Here is a 25,925-nt window from a genome sequence, read left to right on the forward strand (position 1 = left end):
ATGAATGACCTCAGCTTCCACTTGAGAAACTAGGGAAAAAAGAGCAAATGAAACTCAAAGTAAGAAGAGTAAAGGAAACAATAAAGATCAGAGTGGAAAGCAGTGGAATAGAACACACATACACAAAAATCAGTAGAGGGGCGCCTGGGTTGCTCAGTCAGTTAAACGTCTGACTCTTGATTTCTGCTCAGGTCATAATCTCACAGTTCATGAGTTCAAGCCCCGCCTTGGGCTCCTCGTTGACAGCACAGAGCCTGCTTGGGATTCTCTCCCCGCCCCCGTCTCTTTCTGTCCCTCATCTCTCTCTCTTTCTCTCTCTCAAAATAAATAAATAAACTTTAAAAAATTAGTAGGGAAAAACCAATGTAACCAAAAAGTGCTTCTTTGAGAAGACCAATAAACTTCCAGCCAGACTAATCAGGAAAAGAGGGGGAGAGAGAGAGAGAGAGAGAGAGAGAGAGAGAGAGAGAAAGAGAGTGAGAGAAGACACAAATTCCCAATCTCAGGAATCAGAGAGTTAGCATTAAAGATTCTGTAGATAGTGAAATAATAATATGGAAATATTATGAACAACCTTATGCCCATATATTCAACAGTTTATATGAAATAGAAATTCCTTGAAACATAAACTATCAAAGTTCATCCAAGGGAAAAAAAATCAGAATAGCTCTACATCTATTAAAGAAATTAAATTTGTAGTTTAAAAACTTTCCCTGGGGGTACCTGGCTGGCTCAGTCAGTAGAGCATGTGACTTGATCTTGGTGTTGTGAGTTCCAGTCCCACATTGGGCATGGAGCTGACTTTAAAAAAAAAAAAATTTTTTTTCTGGGGCGCCTGGGTGGCTCAGTCGGTTGAACGCCGACTTCGGCTCAGGTCACGATCTCGCGGTCCGTGAGTTCGAGCCCCGCATCGGGCCCCTGTGCTGACAGCTCAGAGCCCGGAGCCTGTTTCAGATTCTGTGTCTCCCTCTCTCTGACCCTCCCCCGTTCATGCTCTCTCTCTGTCTCAAAAATAAATAAACGTTAAAAAAAATTAAAAAAACATTTTTTTTAAATAAACAAAAAAATAAAACTTTCCCTCAAAGAAAACTCCAGGCCCAGATTATTTCACTGAGCAATTCTGCCAAACATTTAAGGAAGAAATAATATGAATTCTACACAAACTCTTCCAGAAAAATTGAGGAAGAGAGAATATTTCCTAACCCTTTCTAGGAGGTCCACATTACTCTAGCAGGTCTGCATTTCTAGGAGGTCCGCATACCAGAACTAGACAAGGAATTACAAGAAAACCACAGACCAATACTTAGTGAACACGGATGCAGTAATTTTTACCAAAGTGTTAGTAAGTCAAATCCAGCAATATATAAAAAGTGTAATTCTCCACGATCAATACATTATTCTAGGTTGGTTTAACATGTGAAAATCAATGGATGTAATATACCATATTAACAGACTAAAAAGAAAAGCCACATGCAGAGAAAGGATTGCAAAGTTCAATATCCATTCTGATAAAAACTCTCAGGAGAGTAAGAATAGACAAGACCTTCCTCAATATGATAAAGGGCATCTAGGAAAAACCTACAGCTAGCATCATATCTAATGATGAAAGATCGAATGTTTTCCCCCCTAAGATGAGGAAAAACAAAGATGTTTGCTCTTACCACTTCTATTCAACACTGTACTAGAGGTCCTAGCCAGTGCAACAAGGCAAGAAAAAGGAACAAAAGGCGTTAATATTGGAAAGGAAGAAACAAAACTGTGTTTATTTGCAGATGACATGATTGTCTTTGTAGAAAATGTTGTAGAATCCACAAAAAAAATCTACTAGAGCTAATAAGTGAATTTAGCAAAGTTGCAGCACATATGATTAATATACAAAAATTAATTGTACTTCTATATACTACTAAGGAACAATCAGAAATTGAAAATTAAAATACTATTCAATAGCATAAAAATATGAATATTTAGGAGTAAATCTCAGAAAAGTGGGCAAGACTCATATTTTAAAAACTACACAACACTGTTGAGAGTAATTAAAGAGAGCAGAAATAACTTGAGTGATATACTGTGTGTTATTGTTATGATGTCAGTTCTCCCCAAATTGATCTATAGATTCAATGCAATCTTGATCAAAATCCCAGGGGGCTTTTTTGCAGAATTTGATAAGCTAATTCTTAAACTCGTATGGAAATGCAAAGGATCTGAAATAGCAAAATCAATATGAAAAAAAGAAGAGCAAAATCAGAGGGCTTACACTATCTGACTTCAAGATTTATTATAAAGTCAAAGTAATCAAGACAGTGTGGTATTAGTGTTAAGATAGACACATAGATCAACAAAACAGAATAGAGAGTACAGAAATAGACCCTCAACATACCTGAACGATTTGTGTTTTAACAAGGGTGCAAGTGTAATCAGATAGTGTAGGAACAACTAGATATCCATGTAAAAAAAAAAAAACAAAAAACCTCCGATATGACTATAAAAACATCATCCAGGGGCGCCTGGGTGGTGCAGTCGGTTAAGCGTCCGACTTCAGCCAGGTCACGATCTCGCGGTCCGTGAGTTCGAGCCCCGCGTCAGGCTCTGGGCTGATGGCTCAGAGCCTGGAGCCCGTTTCCGATTCTGTGTCTCCCTCTCTCTCTGCCCCTCCCCCGTTCATGCTCTGTCTCTCTCTGTCCCAAAAATAAATAAACGTTGAAAAAAAAATTAAAAAAAAAATAAAAACATCATCCATAGAAGAGAAGATACTAAATCAGACGTCATAAAAAGTAAGAATTTCTACTCTTTGAAAGACACCATTAAGAGGATAAAGATATGTCCAGACTGGGAGACGATATTTACAAATGACGTATTTGATAAGAGACTTCTATTCAGAATATAGAAATCCCTCTCAAAACTCAATAATAAGAAAACAAACAGCCCAACTTTAAAAATAGGCAAAGGACTTGAACATACACTTCACCCAAGAGGATTTCCTGGTAACAAATAAGCCCACGAAAAGATGCTCAATACCTTAGTCATCAGGAAAACGCCAATCAAAACCACAGCGAGATACCACTACTTACCTGTCAGAATGGCTAAAATAAAAAAGACTGGTCATAGGTAACGTTGCCAAGGATGTGGAGTAACTGAAACTCTCATATGCTGTTAGTAGGAATATAAAATTGCACAATCACTTTGGAAAGCAGGTTGGCCCTTTCTTGATATGTTAAGTATACACCTACAATTGGACTTAGTCATTCTATTCCTAGATATTTATACCCAAGAGAAATAAAAGCATACACATGCAAAGCATATTCATACAAAGGCTTGCACACAAACACCCCTATCAGTTTTATTTTTAATAGGCAAATCTGGAAATAACCTAAATGTCATCAACAAGTGACTGGATAGACACATTGTGATATACTCCTATAATGAACACTACTCAGCAATAAAAAGGAATAAGCTATTTATAGACAACTGAATAGTCAACAACAGGATAATTGCAAAACAGTTATGGGAGTGGAAGAAGCCACACCAAAAAAAAAAAAAAGTACATACTGTATGATTCCATGTATTTAAAATTCTGAAAAATGCAAACTAATGTACAGTAATAGAAAGAAGATTGGTGGTTGCCTGGAGAGGGACCAGTGTGGGAGAGTGATACATGGACACATTACAAAGACGCAGAGGGAAACTTTTGGAGGTCATGGGTATGTTGATGATAACTGCAGGTGATAACTGCATGCGTGTATACATGTCAAAATTGTGCACTCTCAACGTGGATAGCTTATCGCAGGTCAAACATACCTCAGTAAAGCTACTTAAAAACGTATGAAGTGGGCACACTAAGTGACGGGTAAACCGTGTGCCAAGTTGTGTTGTAAAATGGGTGAAATGCCTTCTCTTCAATCCTCACAACAAACCGACCAGGTTGGTACTAGGATTGCTCCCTGTTACAGGGGAGGCTCTGTAAGCCTTTGACCGAAGTTTAGAGAGGTTGTTCAGGCTCCAAGGCTACCCAGTTAGTAAGTGGCAGCCTGACCATACTCTCTCACTCCTAACTATGAACTTCTGGTAGAGAGGCATATGTAGAAAGTGCGAAGAGTTCTCACATTATGTACATCCTCGTTGGAGAGTGTGGAGTAAGCAGTTCAAATGTTCGCGCCTACTTTACATGCAAACGGAGGTTCAAAAAGATTAAGGTGACCTTTACACAAGCTTCAGACCTGGGGGCGGTCAGGAGAGCGATGTGTCCCTACTCCTCACACCAGGGCCCTGTCCACTGAATCACAAGGCTCCAACTGCTGTTTATAGACTTCTGCGTTTTGGTTTTTCTTCCAGTCGGCCAAAGATCACGCAGATGAGGTTCTTTGTGCTTATAGGTATCAGCACTGCCGACAACGGGGCACCGCGATATTGCTGGGCATTTCCTTCGCAGCTGCCGTTCAGGAGACAGGTGAGACTTGGCATTCACCAGGGTCACGGGGCACTGGAGTCCACGTAACACCTCGGGTTTCAGCGCTCAGGTGCTGGCAGGCTGCCCGGCACCGTCCCGCTGCCGCGTCCCGGCGCTCAGCCGGGTGCCCCTCCCGCGCGGCTCCGCGGGGGCGTCGGGGAGGCGGGCCCGGGGACGCTCGCGAGGCGCTCCGGCGCGGCGCCCCCTGCCGGCGCCCTGCTCCCTCGCCCCGGATCCGGTCCGGGCGGCGCGGGGACTCCGGCCTGAGAGCCAGCGAGCGCGAGGGCGGGCGGCGCGGCGCGCTGCGGGCGAGCGGGCGCGTCCTGCAGGGGTAGGTGGGCCGCCGGGCGCGGGCGAGCGGGAGGGCGCGGGCGGCGCGCGCGGGCGGGCCCCGGACGGGCGGGGGGCGCGCGGCGGGGGTCGGCGCGGGGGCGGAGCGGGCGGGGGGCCCGGCGGCGGGGGCGCGCGCGGCAGCGCGCGGCGGGCGCGAGTCATCAATTATGCAAGGACTCGGGCGGCGCGGGGGGCGGGCGCGGGGAGCGCTCCAAGATGGCGCCCACCGCAGTCCCGCCCGCCGCAACCTCGGCGCCTCTGCAGTCCGGCCGCGCCTCCCGGGCCCCGCGCTAGGGCCGCCGCTGCCTCCCTCGCCGCCGCTGCCGTAAGTCGCCCCGGAGCCCCCGCCCCGGCGCCGCTCCTTGCCTGCCGACTTCCCCTTCTCGCCTCGGGACCCCGGAGCGGGGCTCGCCCATCTCCAGTCGGGGGCTTTGCCGCAGAGTGCGCGGCGGGGCTCGAGGGGCCGTGGAGCTGGGTTTCTGCCCTCCCTGTTTTGGACAGGTGTTTGGAAGTCTCGCTTCCTTCTCCCGTGTTTACCGGGGGTCCCTGAGGAGAGTTGAGGACCACCGGCCACCACCCCCATACACCCTCGCTCTTCTCGTCTCTTGGCTGCGTTGGGGGACACTGGCCTGCCCTCGGCGCCCCTTCCGTGGTGCAGCCCCCCTCCCCCCATCTCCGAGGGCCGGGACAGAGTCGGGGCCCCTCGCCGGGTTGCACTGGGAAGGGCAGCGCTGTCGGGATCTTCCTCCAGCAGCCCCTCAGCTCTACCCCCTCCCCCATGTCTTACTGCATCCTTCTCCCCCAGCCGGCTCCAGGTCGTTACCAACTGCAGAAGCCAGGAGCTCCTGGGTTCTTAGGGCAGCCAGGACTCCCTCTGCCCTTTACTCGGATGCGTCCGTCCCCCTCCTGACAGGGTGCTCTGGGGCTGTGTTGGGGGGCCCCCGGGACCTTCCTCGGCAGGCTAGGATTCCTGCATTAGGGAGTACATCACTTTCAGAATATCCCCCTTCCCCCACCCCCATCCCTACGCCACCCGATGCAGAGCCTGTTCCTCTCCTCTTTTCTCCCTTCCCTCCCCCACCTTACCACAAGCGGCAGCACCCTGGGCTTCTTAGCGTTTGGCTTACAGGACTGCCCAGCTCCACAGACCCCTCCTCTAGTTCTCTCCTGGTATTTGGGGGACCGCAAAGCCTCTGCATTTTTCCTCAGAGCTCAGCTCCATCCCCTCTGTGCCTGCAGCAACCACCGGTGGAGACTTGGCAGTTAACTTTCCGGGGTTAGACAGGGCTTTCAGACCCCTTCAGAGGCCCCAGCTTAGAGGTGGGGTGCAGTGGGAATCATTTTCCAGTCTGACAAATATGATTCTTCAAGCCGTGCATTCCTTCCAACTACTCCACCCTGTGCCCTCTCCCTCACTTACACTGCAGTTTTTGAAACACGGGGGAATACGTTTTATATGGGGAGATTCCAAGATTCAGGGCATCAATGTTCATAATAAAAGGGTGTCACCTGTTTGGGGAGGGGGGAGAAACTTGGCATTGCATCTGGCTAACTCAGGGAGAGGGAGAAATGATTAGCATGGAGCAAGCTCTACCATACAAGGAAAATTCTTTTTAATGCACAGTGGGCACCAGAGCAGCAGGAATGGAAGCAGGAAATGTGGTTGAGGGCTTTAGGAGCAAATGGGGATAGTGCTTTTTACAACTATTTTCTCAAGTTTGAACCTGGAGAGCCTTTAGAGAGGTAGCGGTGTGTTAGGGCTGGGGGATGTTTTAGCTTTGCAAGGGAGATTTCGGGTGTGGTACGCTTTCACTGTTTCACAATCTCTCTGTACTTCTCTTTTCTCCACGTGCATTAGAAGATAATGGGGGTGGAGGGACTTTTTTTTCTTTCCTCAAAAAAAAATTTTTTTTTTGATGTGTAATGCAAATGGCTGGATAACGTTAACATCCGGTACCATTTTGGTAGGAATCTCGGGGGAATCAGACTTAAACTGCTGAAAGCTTTGTAGCACGTTGCCTGTAACCTGGTTCTTGAAATACTGCAGCATTTTTTCTTTGGAACTCATGACCCATAAGGCCTTCAGTTCTCCCTGAAAGAGAATTTGATTGCTTGGGAGGGGGGTGGTAGTGATGGTTTGCTATTCAGCAAGCATCATCTGTCCTAGAAATTGAGTCTGTCCCTAGGGAGAACTCTGAGCATGTTCTATGTTCTCAACGTCTGATTTAGGGTATGTGTGAATGTGTTGTGTTTCTTAGTAGGGCTGGCAGTGGATGTTGCAAAGCAGTTTTTGATAGTGCAGGCCAATTATTGGTTTCTTGGGTTCAGTTTGAGAGGCCGACTTAATATACCTTTGGTTTTCATTTGGGGCTCTGTCAACCTTTATCAAAGTAATTAAAGGATTTTATATTAAATTAATAAAGGGTTATGAGGTAGAATATAGCATACTTAAAAACAAACACCAGTACAGTGCTTGTTGCTTTCTTTGTAGGAGATTTAACGAATTTTTCTCACTCGATCCAGCTTGGGATGCCCGTGTTTTGACTTGCACCAGGGTTTCTTGCTGTGGTGCTGAAAGGACAGTTCCCTGACCAGCCCTGCGGGGAAGTGCGCACACGCTGGACATGATTTGGGTTTTTCTTTGCTTTTGTTATCAGCAGGCTTTCTTGTAGATGTGTGTGTGCATGCGCAGCTGGGTTTATTCTTGAGGTTGCAGGCCTAGTTATCATATTTTATTACTCCCACATAACTCTTCATTTTGGCTGTCCCTCATGGAGACAGTGTTTTACAGGCTGCAACAGATCCATATGTAAGACATACAGTGACATTTTGCTGACTGCATTATTTCAGCACATTTCAATAATTTCACATAGCAAGGATCTGTTAATAATTATGGAGATTTGGTCTCCGCAAGAAGTAATCAGATAGCTTGCTAAGTTAAGCTGGATCAGAAGGGAATATTCTCTGGGTTGATCTGAACAGTGAGCTAAGAAAAGGACTTGACATGGCAGACGCCGCCAGTGTGCAATCCATTGTATTGCTAAAGTAGACTTGTAAAAAAATTTATTTTGAAATCCTAGAAAGGGAAGGTGGTCATAACATTCAGCTCGTATAACCTCCCAGCGCAGGAATCCCCTTATGGGAGATCTTTGCTTTGAATACTTCCGTGGAAGGAAACTTCCTACTGCATAAAATAGCTCATTCCATTTAGGTCCCACTATGATTGGAGTACTTTAATGTCACTGAAAAGATAACACATATAAAGTTAAAAGACCTATAGATTGGGGCTATATCAAGGCCAAACGTCATTCTTGTGTTCGTTACCAAGAAAAGATTATACAAGAAATCTGCATCTGCTTAAAAAGCATTCAAAGATAGAGACATATCCACCTAAAGCAAGAAAAACATTCTATGAATGGAGAGAAAAATAATTATCTTTAACTTGCTGATGTTATGTAACAAGTTCTGGAGGCACAGGCATGAATTAATGAATACTTAATTCCTATTGATTATATCTGAGAAAGAAAATAACCCCACACTGTATGGAAAGTGTTAAAAAGGCAAAGTTTTTCCAGAGTGAGATTAGTTTCCATAATTATGAAAATAACACATACTTCTGGCAGAAAAAATGTAATATATGTAAGAAAAAAAACAGGAAAAAAGTCATCCTTAGTCTTAACTGTCCTAAGCAAAACAGTTGTCTGTGTTTCATTGTATATTTTCAGTCTTTTGTTTTCCATAGAGAGGGCAAGAAGCTCTTGCAAAAGTTATCCAGAATGAAAGTATTTTTAAACCAAGCCTTTTAAAACCTTAAGTTCATAGTCCACTAGTTAGTCATTTAGGGATTTAAACACAAGATTGTTATATTTAACTTACCTTTTTTTCTGAATCATGTTTATATTTTCCAAAAAAATTATCTTTAATGAGAAAGGACTCATTCCCGGAATTGGACTCCTGTAAAATCTCTTGATTTAAATATAGCAAGATAACTGGAGGAGTAAAGAAGTCTTTAAAAAAAATTTTTTTTAAGTAGGCTTCATGCCCAGTGTGAGGATGTGAGGCTTGAACTCACGACCCTGAGATCAAGAGTCAGATGCTTTACTGACTGAGCCACCCAGGAGCCCCAAAGAAATCTTTTCTTAGTCAGTGAATCAACAAATATTCTCTCTCTGTACCTACTGTGTGTGAGGCATCGTACTAGACACTAACACTCTTTAAGTGGCAGGAACAGCTTAGAAAATGATACCACGCTCAAAAACTATGGCTGTTAAAGTGTTGAATGAAACAGAACTTTCATGCTTTTGGTGTACATTAATTGCTGAAATGTGGCATGGCAGACTGTTAGGTCTAGCCTGGTAATCCAACCTAAAAAAGAACAGTTTGTACAGGAATAGGAAGTAAATGCAGGAAAAGAAAAGGCAAAGAAGAAGCCTTCTGGAAAAATTTTCTCTCTTTGTGAGGTCGTAGAGACACAAGCAGGACACAGAGTTCAGTACCATCTCAGGAATTAAGGTGAAATGAAGACACAAGAAGGTTGCCGCAGTTAACACCATTGAGAAAAAAAGCAGTATGGGCTCTGGAGTTAGGCAAAACTAAGTTCAGGTTCTGACTCTGCTACTTATTAGCTTTGTGGCTTTGGCCAAATTATTTAATATATTTGAGCTTCAGTGTTCTCATCGATAAAAATAGGAATAATAATACCTACCTTGCAGGGTGTTTGTGGGGATTAAATGAAATCTCTGTTTCCTTGTGGTTTCTGACACATAGAGCTCAATATATATTTGCTCCTTTCCCTCTAGGGATTTAGCAGCTTAGTGCGTATTTATATGTGTATTTGATATAGTATCTATGTACTGTATTAAATTTCAGTAGTCTCAAAAGCAGACGGTTGCTTTATCTTCAGTCTGGCATAGAGGATAGAATCTGCAGATACCCTGATTTGGATGGACACTGTTAGTGTAAAAGGAGAAAAGTTTTACTGTACAATTGCAGTACTGATCTCCACCACGACAGTGAGAATGCATTTACCAAAGTAACTCTTTTCTCATTCATTCCTGAACTATTCTAGAATAGGACTCTTTACCCAAGAGAAATGCCCTGGCACTGACCAGCTAGCTGGCAGGCAACCGGACTGTTTTTAGCTACAGCCTGGGATCTGAAGGTGGAATAGGCCCAAAGACCGAGGCTCCCCTTTATTCTTCCTTTAGCTGGACATTTTAATTACGATGAGTGATTATCAAGTTTGGAGTTTCTTTCGTCTTCAGAACCATTCTGGGTTTTCCCATAGTATTTGCACGGATTTATTTGAATGGGTCTCATGTAGTTAGGTCTGACAGCTGACCATTGACCTTTGGTAATTATTATTCTTTGTTTTTCTGTTTATCAGAACTTTTAAAATCCTTCTATCAGTTGATTGAGTTAGATAAGGCAGATATTGTTCTACCTGTTTTATAGCTGAGGAAACTGAGTATCCCACAGCTTACGTGTATTGTCCAGGGCTACAGGACCATGAAGTCATGGAGTGGAGATGGGTACCCAGGTTGGTTGACTGACTCTTGCTTAAAGATGTTTTTCCATTAAGTGGTGTTATATTCTGATGTTCATATAACCAAGTAAAGTGAACAATTTTGGCTTTAAGAAATTATCATTACCCCAGGTAGCTAAACATAGTGAGTGGGCATAATGAAAGATTCTGGGATAGGCAGAGGGAGGGCAAGAGTACCTTTGGTAGAGAGCATTTTGGAAGCAGGAAGGATGAGGGAAATGAACAGAAGATTTACCAATAAATAGAATATGGGTGAAAATAAGAGGTATTGAAGTAACATACCTGTTTTGTTTCTGCAGCTCTCCGAGGTACTTTTTAAAAGGTCTTGGTGTCTGCTTATCTTTCTTCATTTCTCTTGCACGTAAATGCACACATTTGGCTACTCATGAATGCTCTCATATCGCCAACATAAGTTATAACCAGGACTGTAGAGGAATTATGGCTTCTACCACCTGACTTCTTTGCTTATGTGTAAGGCTGAAATTGGTGTAGGACTGTATACTGGGAATTGGTGCTGGGAGGAGTATTTGAGGTGGAGCAGAAAAAGTTCTGGGAGGCTCTTGGGCTAGAACAGCAAAGGTAAAAGTGGGTAATAGTTAAGATTTCCCTTAGGTCTTGGAAATGTGTCATATTGAGGAGAGTGGAACAAAATAAAAGCTGGTTGCCTAAGAGGTACTCTAGGTTTGGGACTCAAGGTCTCTTGATCCTGAAAGGAGTCAGTTGGGTTAGGGTAACTGAAATGTTAGCTGGAGGGGTCTGAAGCACTTGCATTTCACTGTTGGTGGTAGGGAGAGGCCTCCCATGTTCAGTGGGCTTGTTCTGGGATCTGGAAGTGGAAAGCACTGAAATCCCCCAAAAGACACATTGATGGGCTCCTTTTGTGTTTGGATGATTAGCGCTGTTTTTATGCTGCAAAATCTTCTGAGTTCCTGGAGAGTAAGAACATTAGAGAAATATAAATGAATGCTTATTTACCCAGGGATGGATTATCTAGACTGTGAATTATACATGTCATTTATTTCCCTCCCTTTTCCTACATTTTGGGTATTTTACCGATCATTAGCATTTCCACTAGAATGAGCTTGGGAAAGGAAAAAAGTCAAAATTAAAATGTTACGTTAAATTTTTAGGTAGTGATTGATAAAGGAAGAGATCACAGCTACTTTATCAATGAAAAGGCAGTTCATTTTTCATCTGTTCTTATTCTGTTGTTATTTTAATAGTTCCACTTTTTGAAGGCTGAACCTCTAAAAGCTTCCAGCTTCCCTGGAAGCAAATGTGAAATACCATTTTTCCTTCATTTTACTGAGCAACAGTCCTGTAAATAAATAGGACTTAATTTATTACATGGTTAGTTTCGTGTTTCAGGAGGAAACCTTCTTCAATTAAGGATAATATAACAGGCTTTGCCTTCACATTCACTATTGTCTTTTTGTCTTAGCAAGAAGCTGAATAAAATGCTTTCAAATGAAAACAAATTGATGTATTATTATTAAATTGCAGAGAAAAATTGAGCAGGTTGCAAATGAGACCAGTAGAGCTTTCTCGGGAGTCAGAATACTCAGAAACCCCATTTGCTGCAGAATCTTCAATTGGATTTCCTAAGATTTTGGCGAAGACTAAAGAGGCAAAATGTGTTGTTTCTAGGAAAGAGGCCTTGGAGAAAATAGGCTTTTTTTTTTTTTTTTTAAGATTTACATTGTGATAGGGAGGAAAGTATTGGGAGTGTGAGGACTCATCAGAGCAGAGGTCAGGAAAGGGTGGGTACGACTGCTGTGAAATGGACAAGGGAGTTTGGATGTGAACTTGGGGAATGGCTCATTTCTTAGGAGAAGGAGACTCTTTTGGAAACATCTCTGTGTACCACTGAACTAGAGTGCTCCTGATCTTTTCTGGATGGGGCTTGGAGCCTTAGGAAGGTGTTTGGTTTTTAAGTGTTGTTTTATCCCTAGCTCTGCCAGAACCTGCTTGCAAATAGCTTTCTCTGTCTGATCCTTGGATTGGAAAAGCTGGAGAATGTTTTCTCGCTTTGGAGCAAAAGATATAGTGACATTCTTAAATGTTATTTTATTTCCCCTTTTTAAAAAAGGATTCTAAGTCATTTAATAGCAAAACTTTTTCTCAAAAGGCACTGTTGAAGTTATCTCTTCCATTCTGTTTTGTAAAATACATATTTTACATTTGAGTAGCTAACGGAGGCACGGTGTTCAAAAATCGGAAGATTCAAAGTTATTTAAGTCTTCTTGTAACTGTCTCCCAATCAGTTAGTATGCACTCCATGAAGGCAGCAGGCATTACCAGTTTCTCTTGTATTTGTTTACGGATTTGAACTCTCATTTTAAATCATCTGAGATCAATTTTTCTTTCTTTTCCTTATGATGTAGCTAATCCCTCATGTTTTATTTTTCTTAGTGACATTTCTTGGCTTATATAAAGTAAAAAAGTTAGTTTGGACCAAAACAGCCTTTTCCTACCAACGACATTGCTTTTTAGGGTTTCCATTTGAGAATTACTTATGAAAAAAGTATAGAGGAAGACATGGCCTTGAGAACTATTGGTCTGTTGCTTTCTGTGGGGAACTGTAGATCACCTACCCTGACTACACCAATCGACAGATTTTTCATGAGTAACAACTGTGGGTGAGGCATTGTGACAGGGTTGAAAGATAGAGAAAAGATAGACCTTATGTTGCAGGAATGTATTTATTTGGTGAAATACATTATAAACACAAAATGTTAAATAAGAGGTTTTCGTAATGGTTCATGATGACAACTTTAAAGGGTTTAATTGGCACATAAATGATATAGAATGTAAGTAAGTTGGGTGGGTTTTTTGTGTGTGTGTGTGTTTTGTTTTGTTTTGGAAAGAGAGAGCTTTAAGCTGGTATAATGAGAGACAGGGTGATAGAAGAAGTATGATTTGAGTTGGGCTTTATGGAATGGTTCGGTAAGACAGTGTGAGTCAAAGTAAGAAGGTGAGAATGCACAAAGTATTTTGGGAGTGCAGTAAACAAATCAGTTGGGCTGGGGTAGGAACCCCTGCCCCCCAAGTGGCAGGAAAGCCTGCAAAAGATAGGGTAGAGGTAGCCAAACATTAAGGACTTTTTGAAGTTGCATTTATCCTTAGAGACAGTGAAGAACAAAGAAGATTTTAGAGGGAGCACAGAATGACCCATCATCAAAGCTGTGCTATAATGTGTTAGGAGGATTGGGCAGCAATGTGTAATAGGACAGAATAGAACAAGAAATGGACATCCAGTTAATTGGCTATTTGGTTTAGCCTTAGATGCATGGTGACGAGGGCTTGGACTAGGATTGTAGTGAGAAAGGAAGGAAAAGAAATAGAATTTTATATATGTGTGTCACGTGTGTTTAACTAACATTTTCCTAACGTAAGAAATAGTTTGTAGGAAGACTCAGTAGGACTTGGTGAAAGACTACATGGGGAAAAGGGAAAAGGAGTTCAAGATTATTTTGCCGTTTTAAAGTTTAAAGACATAGAGTCTTCTAATTAGAACATTTAGGGAAGTATGTTCTATAATATATGTTGGCAGTCTAGTCCAGAGCATGTTGGTTAGCAAGCTATCCTTATTTCTTATTTATTTATTTATTTATTTATTTATTTATTTATTTATTTAAGTAAACTCTACACCCAGTGTAGGGCTTGAACTCAGGACCCTGGGAGTCAGATTCTCTTCTGCCTGAGCCAGCCAGGTGCCCCTATTTCTAATTTTTAATCCTTTCTCTGTAGAGAGTTTTGCCTGCTCCTCACCCCACCCACCTCCTCCCCGCCTTGAGCTTTTAAAGTTTTCTTTAAAGGAAACTTAAGTGTCCCCACTTCTTTATTCTCCATGCTCGCTCACTGATAAAGATTACTTAACCTTTGTAGATCTCTGTCCTTTTCTAATTTTGGAGTGTTAAATTCTGTCCATTTATAAGCAGAATTTAACATGTGGTCTTTTTCCTTGATATTCTCAACTAACCTTTAGTTTCGCATGTAAAGAAATAAGAATTATGCACCTTTTCATAGACCTGGGGGATGGCTGTTTTATCCTTACTGACACTCAGTGTCTTTCTTTCTTTGATCATTTGCTTATGTTCTGTGTGCTTCATGAAAACCATTTGAAACTGCAGGCTTAATTAAAGGTTGCAACTGAAAGGATTCTAATAGGTAAAAGCAGAGGGAAAGAGACTTTATCAGCCAGTGGTGTTTCTTTTTATTTCAGGTATTGAATCTTGGGCTGTGGATACAAAATGTCAGACTTGACTTGCAGAAACGTCGTTGGTGTATCTAGGGTACCAGACAGTGGCCAGTGGGCCCTACCATGCAACTTCAGAGCAAAGGATGTGCTCAGGAAGCTTAGGTTCTGTTCTAGCCTTTCGTATTCAGCAAAGATCTTTGAATAAGAAAAAAACAAAGGGTGATTGGAACATTAGAATATGTGCATGGAAAATAACGGCATACATGTAAGAGGAAAGCAATTTAATGCAATAAAATTTTTCATTTAATTTGTTAATATTATTTTCCTTCTCGCCACTACAATTACTGAGTTCTTGCAAATTCCATTAACATTTGCCACAGTTTGCACTCAGACAGTTGGCAGAAGTCCCCATGGTTTGTGTGGAACCAGTAGAGCAGACAGAGTTCATGTACACGATGTTAGTACATTTAGCCCTCTTTTTAGGGATGCAAAGCATCCTTACAGTAAGTAATCCCATCAGGAGGTTCCCTGTGCAATCACAGTGTAAGTTAGTACCTGTTTCCTGGTTTGACTGCTCAAAGCAAGTGATTAAGTTAAACAAAAGCCAGTCCGGGATGAGGAAAGTCCATAAAGACCTCTTCACTGAATGCTGGCAACCTGTTTTATTAATCTAGCTGTTGTAGAGCAAGTAATGTGTTGGTAGATTTACAGATTTTTATTTTATTTCACTTTCTTTTGTAATAGTTCTTCCACATCTCTAGAAAAGGAAGTGGAGGGGTATGTAAGACCCAAGAAAGGCACAAAACGAATGATTAAGTGTAGTGGGAAGCAAAGTAAACAACCATGTGACTATTTCACTTACCTTATAAGCTTTTTTTTCCCCCTCACTCATAAGAAAAGTTCAGCCATGAGTGCAGATGGGTAAGACTTCTTTCATTTTGAGATCTTAATATAGACTCTTGGCATTAGAAATTGCTGGAAAGTTTTATAGGTCAAAGAAAATAAGTACATTTTGTGTTATGTATGGATATCAAAGACATGTTATTAATTAGATCCGAGTGTTTTCCATCTTTCATTTTAATTAGACTACATCCAGCCTGACCTTTGGGGGCTGCTAGGTTTTGTTCCTAGCCACATGCTCCTTCCTGACCATTAGTAAGTCTTTGGTTTGTACTGTCCCCTGTGGGTTGTGGGAGCTGCCACAACTTCACCTCCCACTCCTTATCTGGCTGCCTTCCGGCTTTCCAGTGGTGAGTGAGGCCTAGCGGTCCTCTGGGGGAGTGTGACTTCTGTGCCTGCTTGAACTCTATAGTGCTCAGAGAAAGGGTTTTTGGGGGCGCCTGGGTGGCGCAGTCGGTTAAGCGTCCGACTTCAGCCAGGTCACGATCTCGCGGTCCGTGAGTTCGAGCCCCGCGTCAGGCTCTGGGCTGATGGCTCAGAGCCTGGAGCCTGTTTCCGATTCTGTGTCTCCCTCTCTCTCTGCCCCTCCCCCGTTCATGCTCTGTCTCTCTCTGTCCCAAAAATAAATAAAAATGTTAAAAAAAAAAAAAAAGAAAGGGTTTTTGTTTGTTTTTTAAGCACAATATATTTATCACTCAGTGCAATCCATTGCAAAATCTCAAGAAAAAAAAATCCTCCCCAGAAAGCAGTGCCACTTTTCTAGCCAGGATTGCAGACCCATCAGCTCCTTTTAGGTACTGCTTCTGTTTATAGGTGTTGACTTGTCACGGCCTTTCCAGGTTTGTTTGTTTGTTTGTTTGTTTGTTTGTTTGTTTTTCCTTCCATGGTTTACTCACAGAACCTAGTAAGAACTCTTATTTGTGGGAACTGACTGCCAACTTTTGGTGGTTATTATAAAAATCTACTGTGGATCTGTAGAGGTCAGAGTATGGGCACTAGTCTACATTTTGGGCAAGAGGGTATCTCTTGTGTAAAATTTAGGTACCAGAACCCTTGTGATCTAGTTGTGGCTTTGGACTAATACACTGTGCTCCTGGGATGAACAGGGTTCTTTTTTTCCTATTTGGCAACGTGTTCCTCTTAGGGTACTGTCACCAAATAGGGTCCTGTTTCCTTCACAAGAATAAGTCCCATAGAACTAATATTGGGGCACCTGGGTGGCTTAGTCAATTAAGCATCCTACTCTTGATTTTGGCTCACGTCATGATCTCGTGGTCTGTGGGTTCAAGCCCTCCACCGGGCTCCTCACTGACAGTGCAGAGCCTGCTTGGGATTCTCTCTCTTTTTCTCTCTCTTTCTCTGCCTTTCCCTTGCTCGCTCTCTCTCAAAATAAATAAATAAACTTAAACTAGTATTTGAAAAGTTTTTGAGGTTCTTGCTCATGTATAGCAAATATAATTTTTTCCTTTTAACATTTTTAACAGCTTTAGTTATTTTTTTCTTCTATTGTTATTTTTAAAGTTTACAAGAAGTACAGTTGAAACAAATTTGGTATATAGTTCTGTGAGTTTTAACACATGTCTGGATTCATATATGTAACCACCTCCGCATTCAGCCTACTGAACAGTTCCATCACCTCAGAAAGTCTCCCCACTGCTGTCCCTTTGTAGTCACACTCTTCTTAACCCATAATCCTTACCAGCCACTGATTGGTTCCCCATTCCTAGGGTTTTGCCTTTTCTGGAATGTCATGTAAATGGAATCCTACCTACTACAGTATATAGCCTTTTGAGACTGGCTTCTTCCACTTAACATGGTGCCTTGGAGATTTGTCCATATTGTGTGTATCAATAGTTCATTTTTTTCATTGCTAAGTAGTAGCCTACTGTAGGTTATGTGACAGTTTGTTTATCCACTCATTTGATGACCGGTGTTTGATTTGAGATGTGTCCAATTCCAAGCAATTGTGAATAGCGCTACTGTAAACATTCGTGTATAGGTTTTTGAACCCAATTCATATTTCTCAAAGATATCTCTAAGAGTGAGATTGCTAGGTAATATAGTGAGTGTGTGTTTACCTTTATAAGAAACTATGAAACTATATTTTGTAGAGTGGTTATACCATTTTGTATTCCCACCAGCAATGTATGAAAGTTCATTTACTCCAGGTCCTCATTTGCACTTGGTGTCTTTGGTGAAGCATCTGTTCAGACATTTTGCACATTTAAACAAATTGGATTATTTATTTTCTTGCTTGAGAGTTTCTTGTTTTGAGAGTTTAAAAAAATTACTTCTATCCTGGATAGAAAGTCTTGTATTGGATAAATTACCTGGATATATTTTCTCCTAGTTTGTAGCTTTTCTTTTTCTTCTCTTAACAGTGTCTTTTATAGAGCTACAGTTTTCAATTTTAAGTCTAATTTGTCTATTTCTTTTATGGATCGTGTTTTTGAGATCATACATAAGAATTCTTATATATGACACAAAGATGTTCTTTGCTTTCTTCTAAAAGTTTTATAGTTTCCCGTTTTTCATTTAGGTCTATGATCCATATGAGTTAATTTTTGTATAAGGTATGAAATTTAGACCCAGGTTCATTTTTATTTACTTTTTGCAGATAGATGTGTGGTTATTCCCGCACCATTGCTATTGGAAAGACTATTCTTTTTCCATTGAATTTGTTTTGCATCCTTGTCAAAAGTCAATTGGCTATATTTGTGTGGGTCTTTTTCTAGACTCTCTATTCTGTTCCATTGATTTATGTGTCTGTCCCTTTCACTGATACCAACTGACTACTGTAGCTTTATAGCAAGACTGACAATTGTGTGGTGTGAGCTTTCTAGCTTTCTTCTTCTTTTTTTCAAAATTGCTTTGGCAGGGGCGCCTGGGTGGCGCAGTCGGTTAAGCGTCCGACTTCAGCTCAGGTCACGATCTTGCAGTCCGTGAGTTCGAGCCCCGCGTCGGGCTCTGTGCTGATGGCTCAGAGCCTGGAGCCTGCTTCCGATTCTGTGTCTCCCTCTCTCTCTGCCCCTCCCCCGTTCATGCTCTGTCTCTCTCTGTCTCAAAAATAAATAAACATTAAAAAAAAACCTGATATTCAAAATTGCTTTGGCTATTCTAATCCTTTGGTCTTTCCATATCAATTTTAGAATCAGTTGGTCTATATGTTGCAAAAACTCCTGCTTGCATTTTGATTGGAACTGCATTAAATCTGTAGATAAGTTGAGAGTTGATACCTTAACTATATCGTATATTCCAATCAATGAACATGATGTATATCTTCATCTATTTAGGTTGCATTTGATTAATCAGCATTTTATTGTTTTGAGCATACAGATTTGCACATTATTTTGTTAGATTTATTCTTAAGTATTTTTTTGAGCTATTTTTATTTTTATTTTTTTTTTTTTTTTAATTTTTTTTTCAACGTTTATTTATTTTTGGGACAGAGAGAGACAGAGCATGAACGGGGGAGGAGCAGAGAGAGAGGGAGACACAGAATCGGAAATAGGCTCCAGGCTCTGAGCCATCAGCCCAGAGCCTGACGCGGGGCTCGAACTCCCGGACCGCGAGATCGTGACCTGGCTGAAGTCGGACGCTTAACCGACTGCGCCACCCAGGCGCCCCTTGAGCTATTTTTAAAGTTTTTGTTTTAGACTTCAATTTCTTTTTTTTTTTTTTTTAATTTTTTTTTTTCAACGTATTTTTTATTTATTTTTGGGACAGAGAGAGACAGAGCATGAACGGGGGAGGGGCAGAGAGAGAGGGAGACACAGAATCGGAAACAGGCTCCAGGCTCTGAGCCATCAGCCCAGAGCCTGACGCGGGGCTCGAACTCACGGACCGCGAGATCGTGACCTGGCTGAAGTCGGACGCTTAACCGACTGCGCCACCCAGGCGCCCCTAGACTTCAATTTCTAATTCATTCTTAGGGTATAGAAATATGATGAATTTTTTATGTTGAATCTGTATTCTACAACCTTGTTAAACTCACTTAATAGCTCTAGAAGCCTTTTTATAGATTATGGGGACTTTTATATAGACAATTATGTCATCTATGAATAGTGACAGCTTAATTTTTTCCTTTCTAATGTATATGCTTTTTATTTCTTTCTCTCTTCCACCCTTATTATAGACTTTACAGGCTTCCAGTAGGATATTGAATGAGAGTAGTGAGAGTAGATATTCATGCTTTCTTCCTGTTCTTAGGGAAAAAGCATTTAGTCTTTCACCATTAAGTATGATGGTAGCTGTTGGTTTTTGTAGGTGTTCTTTATAAGGCTTGGTTCCCCTCTATTCCTAGTTGCTGAGAGTTTTTTCAGGAATGGATGTTGAGTTTTGTCAAATGCTTTTTCTGTATCAATTGATATGATCATAGGATTTTTTTTTCTTCTTTAATCTGTTAATGTAATAGATTACACTGATTGATTTTTAATATTGAACCAGCCTTGCATTCTTAGGGTAAACATCACTTGGTTGTGATGAGGTACTCTTCTATAATGTTGATTTGCTAATTTGTTGAGTTTTACATCTGTGTTCATGAGGATATTATCAGTCCGTAGTTTTGTTTTTTTCTTGTGCTGTCTTTGTCTAGTTTTTGGTGTCAGGATAGTGCTGGTCTTGCAAAATAAGTTAGAAAGTATTTCTGTTGATATTTTTTGGCATAGAATGTGTAGAATTCCTTCTCTTAAGTATTTGGTAGGATTCTCTAGTGAAGGCATTCGTGCCTAGGATTTTTTTTGTGTGTGAAGGTTTTAACTGCAAATTAGATTTCTTTTTTTTTTTTTAATTTTTTTAATGTTTATTTACTTGAGAGAGAGACAGCGTGCGGGGAGGGGCAGAGAGAGGGAGACATAGAATCTGAAGCAGGCCCCAGACCCTGAACTGTCAGCCCAGAGCCCAGTGCGGGGCTTGAACTCATGAACCATGAGATCATGACCTGAGCCGAAGTCGGATGCTTAACCGACTGAGCCACCCAGGCGCCCCTAGATTTCTTTATTAGATATAAGACAACTCAGGTTGTATATTTCTTTTGGGGTGAATTTTGATACTTTGTGACTTTGAAAGAATTGTTTCATTTCATATAAGTCGGTGAAATTAACGTACATTCCATGTACTGTTCCCTTGTTACCCTTTAAAAATTTTTTTTTTTACATTTATTCATTTTTGAGAGACAGAGACAGAGCACAAGTGGGGGAGGGGCAGAGAGAGAGGGAGACACAGAATCCGGATTAGGCTCCAGGTTCCCAGCTATCAGCACAAAGCCCGAAGCAGGGCTCGAACTCACAAATCGCGAGATCATGACCTGTGCCGAAGTCAGATGCACAACTGACTGAGCCACACAGGCACCCCCCCCTTATTATCCTTTTAATGTGTGGGGGTCTATAGTGATATTCCTTCTTTCCTGCCTGATACTGATAATTTTGTGTATTCATTCTTTTCTTTTTTTCTTTCAGTAGAGGCTTATTAATTTTATCCACCTATTCAAAGGACCAGCTTTTTAAAAAAATGTTTATTTTAGAGAGAGAGAGAGAGAGAGTGTTCATGAGCATGTGCAAGTTGAGGAGGGGCAGAGACAGAGGGAGACACAGAATCTGAAGTAGGCTCCAGGCTCTGAGCTGTCAGCACAGAGCCTGATGAGGGGCTTGAACTCATGATCTGTGAGATCATGACCTGAGCCGAAGTCGGACACTTAACCAACTGAACCACCCAGGTGCCCCCAGAAAACCAGCTTTTAATTTTATTGATTTTTCTCTACTGTTTTTCTTTAAATTGTTTTCTGTTTATATTGTTTTTCTTATATTTCTTTTCTTCCTTCTGTATGCTTTAATTTACTCTTCTGTGTTTGTTTATAAGTTTTTTTGTTTTTGTTTTGAGAAAGAGAGAGTGCAAGGGGAGGTGTGGCAGAGAGAGGAAGAGAGAGAATCCCAAGCAGGCTGCATGCCCAATGCAGAGCCCGACTCGGGGCTTGATCTCACATGAGATCAAGACCTGAGCCAAAATCAAAAGTCGGACACTTAACCGACTGAGCCACCTGGCCACCCCTCTTCTGTTTTTTTTTTTTTTTTAAGATGGAAGTTTAGATTGTTTGAGACTTTCTTTTCTAATAGAAGTTTTTAATACTATAAATTTCCCTAATTTCCCTGTAAACACTGCTGTGACTATATTTTGCAAATTTTGGTATGTTGAAATTTTATTTCCCTTGAGACTTCCTTTTTGAGCAGTTAATTATTTGGAAGTGTGTTGATGTGAGGTAGTCCAGCGTCTTTCATTCATTGATTTCTAGTTTAATTCCATTATTGTCAGAGAACATACTTTGTATGATTTCAGTACTTCTACAATTGTTGAGATTTGTTTTACCAGCCAAGATATGGTCTATCTTGGTGAATGTTCCATGTGCACTTGAAAAGAATGTATATTCTGCTGTTGTTTGGTGGAATGTTCTATAAATGTCAATTATATCAATTGATTGATGGTGCTGTTCATTTCTTCTGTATCCTTAATTTTTTTCCTCCTCTCTCTCTTTTTCTAAAATGGTGATTTGATTATTTAATTGAAACATTATATTCTACCTTTTTATTTTTTTTAGTTTTTTGAAGTATAATTGACTAATAGGAATTGTGTATATTTAAGGTATACAACTTTATGTTTTGATATCCTTGATTGGTTTTTATTTAGTTGTCCGGTTGATTACTGAGAAAGGAAGATTCAAATCTCCAACTGTAATTGTAGATCTGTCCATTTCTTCCCTTAGTTCTATCAGTTTTGTTTCATATATTTTGAGTCTCTTTTGTTGGGTGTATATACATTTAGTGAATTGACCCTTTTATCATTATTTCATGTTCTTTCATTCCTGGTAATTTTCCTTGCTTTGAAGTCCACTTTGTCTGATATTAATATAGCCACTCCAGATTCCTGTTGATCATATTTTCATGTATATATTTTCCTCTCTTAAACATTTTTTAATTTTGAAATAATTTCAAATTATTAAAAGTTTCAAAAGTAGTACAGAGTTCCTATGTGCCCTTCACTTAGCTTTCCCTAATATTAACCTCTTATATAGCCTTAGTACATTTATCAAAACTGAGAAATTAGCATTAGTATGAGTACTCTATTAAGTAACCTCAGGATTTTATTTGGATTTCGCCAGATTTTCTAGTAATGTCCCTTTTCTGTTCCCATAATCCAATTCATATTGCATTTAGCATCTTTTTTCTTTTTTTGAGAGAGAAAGAGAGCATGAGGGAGGGGCAGAGAGAGAGGGAGAGAGAGAATCCCAAGCAGGCTCTGCACTGCCAGCGCAGAGCACGACATGGTACTCAAGCTAATGAACTGTGAGATCATGACCTGAGCCGAAACCAAGAGTTGGACGCTTAACCAACTGAGCCACCCAGGTGCCCCTGACAATCTCTCTTCTAATTGATGTGTTTAGACCATTTGCATTTAACATAATTATTGCTTTCGATTCAAGTCTGCCATTTTATTATTTATTTTGTTTGCTCCTTCTGTTTTGTATTTACTTCCCTTCTGTTCTTTTGGATTATTTGAATATTTTTTTTAGTACTCTATTTTAGTTTACTTATTAAGTTTTTTACTATCTTGTATAGTTATTTTAGTTTTGACTGAGGATTACAATATACATACTTATTCATTCTACTTAGAATAGGTATTAACTACTTACAGTGGAATGTAGAAACTTTAGCACCATTAGATTTACCTCTTTACCCTCTTCCTTTTATGTTGTAATTGTCATATGTATTACATCTACATTCATTGAAAGCACCATCAGACATTGTTTAATTTTTGCTTTTTACCATCATTTATATTTTAAAGAACTAAAGAGGAGTAAAAATGTCTATGACATTTACTCAGATATTTATCATTTCTGTTTTAATGCATTCCGGAAATTCTAAGTTCTCCTTAAGTATCATTTCCCTTCCTGAAGAATTCCCCTTAGCTTTTCTTTTGGCAGATGTGCTGGTAATGTCTTCTGTTGGTTTTCTTCATGTGAGAATTCATTCCTTCATCATTTTTGAAGGCTATTTTCCCTGGATATAAAATTTTAGGTTGACAGTTGTTTTTTCCCAGCACTTAAAAATCTTGTTCCATTGCCTTCTGTCCTCCATGACACATCCAGAATCATTCGCATTATTGTTTCTGTATAAGTAATGCATAATTTTTATGATTATTTTCAAGATTTTTTTTCTTTGTTTTAGTTTTCACTGGGCAAGAATGTCTTTAAGTTTATCCTATTTGCCATGCACTGAGTTTCTTGAATGTAGTTTATGTCTTTTACCAACTTTGGGAAGTTTTTGGCTATTATTTCTTCAAATATTTTTCCCGGACCACACTCTTTCTCCTTTCCCTATGGGCCTTTGATGATTAAGTGTTAGGTCTTCTGTATTGTTCAGCTTGGATAATTTTTGTTGGTTCCATCTTCAAGTTCACTGACTCTTCTGTCATCTTAGTTCCACTTTTGATCCCACCCAGCAGATTTTAAAATTTCTGTCATTGTATTTTCTAATTTAAAATGTTCTATTTGGGGGTACCTGGGTGGCTCAGTTGGTTTAGTGTTCAACTCTTGATTTCAGCTCAGGTCATGATCTCACAGTTTGTGAGATCAAGCCCCATGTTGGGCTCCATGCTGATGGCATGGAGCCTGCTTGGGATTCTCTCTCTTTCTCTCTCTCTCTGCCCCTACCCTGCTCATGTGCACTTGCTCTCTCTCTCTCTCTCTCTCAAAATAAATAATTTTTTCCTGAAAATCCGGCCCACCTTGGAGCTCATGGGTCTCCTGATTTTAGGCTGGTCCCAATGCTGAGCCCACAACACTAGGGTGGTCAAGCCACGATACCCAGGGAAAGGCTACTATTATTCTGAGGTGGCTTGACAGGGATGAGCCACTAAAACCAACCTTAGCTTTGGAATATACATATGGAAGAAAAGTAAAAGGGAATAATATACCAAAAGATATTGCTCACTTTTGGAAACTAGGTGGAGGAACCTCCTTATAGGACTTAATCAGCATACTCATCACAAGTGACACTTTATGGACGTTTTCTATTGTTCTTGTTTTGGATCTTTCAAAACCTAATGACCTTTGGCCCACCATGGAAAATGTGTTGCAAGCCACAAAAAGCCACGTAGATAAAGTGATGATGAAACCGGGGAAGACAAATTCTAAAGAAGCTTCTGAAATGAGACAGAAAATATGGAGTAATATGCAGAAGGACCATCCAGTGAGTTGCTGGTGGAATTATTCCCGGAATTCTTAGTTCCATACATAGTTAAAGGTAATAACATCACAAACAACTTCCTTAGATTCTTATGTGTGATTGGAAATTCAATTGATGTAGATGAACTTGTTCACTGGAAAATTATAGCAATTTAATAAAACCTCAGTGAAAACAAAACTGTAAAACAAAAAAAATTTTCCCCCCAATTTGGTTCCTGTGTGTATGTGTGTATGTTCTATTCCTTCGTTGAGATTATGTTTCCATTTACTTCAAGAGTGTTTACCTTTATTTCCTGGTGTATGATTATAATAGCTGCTTTAAAGTCTTTGATAATTTTATATGTTGGGGTTGGTGTCTGTTCATTGTCTTTTCCCTTGTGTGAGATGTTCAGATTTTTTTGTATCAGTTTGGATTTGTATCTTGGGTATTTTGAATATTATGTTGTGAGACTTTGAGTCTTGTGTAAATTTTATAGAGAATGTTTCTGTTTGCTTGTTTGAGCAGTCCACCAGTCTTGTTAGGTTCAGGCTATAAGTACTTACCTGTCTTCTATGGGCTGGTGTTCAGTATCTGTCGAATTTTCAAAGTATTTGCAGTGCTATTTGTGTCTGTTCCATGTGGGTACCAGTCAGTGGCCATTCTCAGACCTGGGCAGTCGTATACCATTTATTAATAGATGAGTTGTCAAAGCCTTTGGTATGTGTTTAGGGTCAGATACATGCCATGTGCAGCTTAGGGATGAGCCCTGGAGTTCACATCCAGCCTTATTGAGCTCCCTCCTCTTCCTGTTCTCTCAAACTTTCCAGGTCCAAAGCATTCTCCTTTTTGCTCCTCTCACCAAAAAGCTGAAACTTTAGCTTTCTGCTCTGCTTTGAACTTCCTGGAACTACATTTCCTTGAGAACCAAATGGCAAGGGGTTAGAGAAAGAAAACAAGAGAATGGAGATACCCTCTTTGCTCTTGGGATTGCAGTTTCTCTGGTCAGAGAAAAGCTTTTCCTATTCGGCTGCTGTTGTCATTGCCATCACTGCCTATTTGTTTGGGGTAAAGCAGGAGCAAACAAAAGAGAGGAACAAAATCGGGATTTCCTCTATTTCTTTTGACGTTTAGGGGCTCCCTTTCCTGTTGTTGTTTTTGTTTTTTGTTTTGTTTTGCACCAAAAACGGAGGTCTTGGAGCTCTTTCTGTCTGCACCTGGTATACAGTTCTGGGTTTGGGCTGCCTTTGAGTTCAGTCCAGGAAGTCCCAGAAGAAGAAAAAAGGAAAA

The 25,925-nt window shown here is 40.6% G+C and overlaps 1 pseudogene; it reads left to right on the forward strand.

Annotated features, from left to right (window-relative positions):
• Positions 1–14,933: 14,933 nt before the first annotated feature.
• Positions 14,934–24,814, forward strand: LOC124501906 (cytoplasmic dynein 2 light intermediate chain 1-like; annotated as a pseudogene).
• Positions 24,815–25,925: the final 1,111 nt, after the last annotated feature.

This window comes from Lynx rufus, unplaced genomic scaffold (assembly GCF_022079265.1).
Source record: "Lynx rufus isolate CCGP_SWC_20201006 ecotype Redwood Valley unplaced genomic scaffold, mLynRuf1.p SCAF_7, whole genome shotgun sequence".
NCBI classification, from domain to species: Eukaryota; Metazoa; Chordata; class Mammalia; order Carnivora; family Felidae; genus Lynx; species Lynx rufus.